The sequence below is a fragment of the Macrobrachium rosenbergii genome, chromosome 18, assembly GCF_040412425.1.
Source record: "Macrobrachium rosenbergii isolate ZJJX-2024 chromosome 18, ASM4041242v1, whole genome shotgun sequence".
NCBI classification, from domain to species: Eukaryota; Metazoa; Arthropoda; class Malacostraca; order Decapoda; family Palaemonidae; genus Macrobrachium; species Macrobrachium rosenbergii.
Window position 1 is genome coordinate 16966734 of NC_089758.1, and position 2500 is coordinate 16969233.

Sequence of the window (2500 nt, forward strand, 5' to 3'; positions counted from 1 at the left end):
TCTATTGTCTGACCAATAAACTCGGAAGTTTTTGGGCAGTGATTTATTATTCAACATAAAGAAGCAATATTTACTGAACAGTATCGACTGGTCACATGGTCTCTGAGATGCCGTTGACCTGTAAGACGATACAGACATAAGAAAAGGGACCCCTGTAAATTACTTTGCGTGAGTTGGGGTTTCAGCAATAATTTAATTTCTTTTTCAGTGAAACTATCCATAACTATTGCTCCTTAAATGTGCCCCTTGGACGATAGAAAATTGAGGTCAGGATGTGATATAGTATGTTGAAGGTGGTTATGCTATCTGTTATTCCGCTGATCTTTCTTGAAACTATAAGAAATTTCCCCTATATATACACACACACACACACATATATATATATATATATATATATATATATATATATATATATATACATATATCCGGAAAAATATATATGTATATGTATGTAAACACACAGATATACATACAAATATATATGTGTATATATACAGTATATTATATATATATATGTGTGTGTGTATATATATATATATATATATATATATATATATATATATATATATATATATATATATATATATATATATATATATATATCCGAGAAATATATATGTATATGTATGTAAACACACATATATACATACAAATATATATATGTATATATATATATATATATATATATATATATATATATATATATATATATATATATAGAGAGAGAGAGAGAGAGAGAGAGAGAGAGAGAGAGAGAGAGATGGTGACTTTGGGTTCAAGCCTATCTGTTCTCATGTAATAAATTGGGATTACGTTGCTAGGTAAATACCTTTTTCTCAGGAGTCGGGTATTGGGCCTATTTCTGGATTTGTATTTATGTTTATTTTTTATTATCTAACGAACACACTTACTGTTTGATTAGTCTGAATCTATTGTGGAGGATTTTAGCATTACAATATCGTTTTCTCGTTTTTTCTCGTTTATATCTATCTGGAAATATGGACAGATTGACAGAAACGTAAAACATAATAAATGCATATCCTACAACGTTTGATTTCAGGATTGAGTTAGGATAAGTGACAAATGTCCCGAAGTTTCTTCGGTGCAATCGAGTTTTCTGTACAGCGTATAATCAAGGCCACCGAAAATAGATCTATCTTTCGGTGGCCTCGGTATAATGCTGTATGAGGCGCGTCCCATGAAACTTTAATCACGGCCCGGTGGTGGCCTGGCCTATATCGTAGTCAGATGCACGATTATAGCTAACTTAACCTTAAATAAAATAAAAACTACTGAGGCTAGACGGTTGCAATTTAGTATGGTTGATGATTTGAGGGTGGATGATTAACATACCAACTTACAGCCCTCTAGCCTCAGTAGTTTTTAAGATCTGAGTGCGGACAGAAAAAGTGTGGACGGACAGACAAAGTCGGCACAATCGTTTCCTGATCAGGACAAATAATGATCTGTCACTAAAAAAAAGATAAATAAAATCACTAAACTCAGGGTCACTCGACGCGAAAAGAATGAACGTGGCAGACTTGAAAAATGTGAAAGTTGACCATTAATGGGTTCGCCTTACTTCGTGCTCATTAACACGATTTACGCTCAGGATTTTAAAAGACACGACTTACGCTCAGCATTTTAAAAGAAGTAAACCAAAATACCTTTGAAGGTTTTCCATATGAGACTCTGAAAATGTTTCGTGTTAAGTAGTTTTTACCTCACGATCGAATCCACTTACTTCTTTCGCTGCCTGGCGCCTTGATAACAGTTTGAACAAGGTAAAGAGAGCTACTCTCTTTACCTTGAGTTTGAAGCTTTCCCACGCAGAAACGTATCGAGCACACGCACACATAAATATGCAGGTGCATATATATATATATATATATATATATATATATATATATATATATATATATATATATATACATATATATAATATATATGCACACACACACACACATATATATATATATATATATATATATATATATATATATATATATATATATATTATATATATAATTATCTGTTCATTTATTTATTCGTTGAAAGTTCATGCACTTGTGCCACGCGATATTCCAAAACAACAGCGTTGCAACGCCCAAAGCAAAGATGACAACTAAGAGATAATGACCTAAAGAGCAGTTGGCATAATGCTAGATAATCGGGCCAGCACAACGGCATTTGTTTTTGCCTTCCTTCAAAACTTTAGCCATGAGCATAAGAAGAGTTGCAAGAAATTGGAAAGTTTTGAAAGCAATAGACAGTGCACTTGCATTACCAATCAGCGAGAAAACATATGCAAAGTACCACTACGATATTCTTGACCAACTGAGATGAGATCGGTGAGGATTCATGCATGAGTTTGGTTTTTCTATAGAGGAAAAAAAAAACTGGTATAAATCCTGACCTGCCTCACCTTATTTATAGCTGAGACTTTGCCCTTATTAACGCGTGCAAACACACACACGCACACACACACACACACATATAT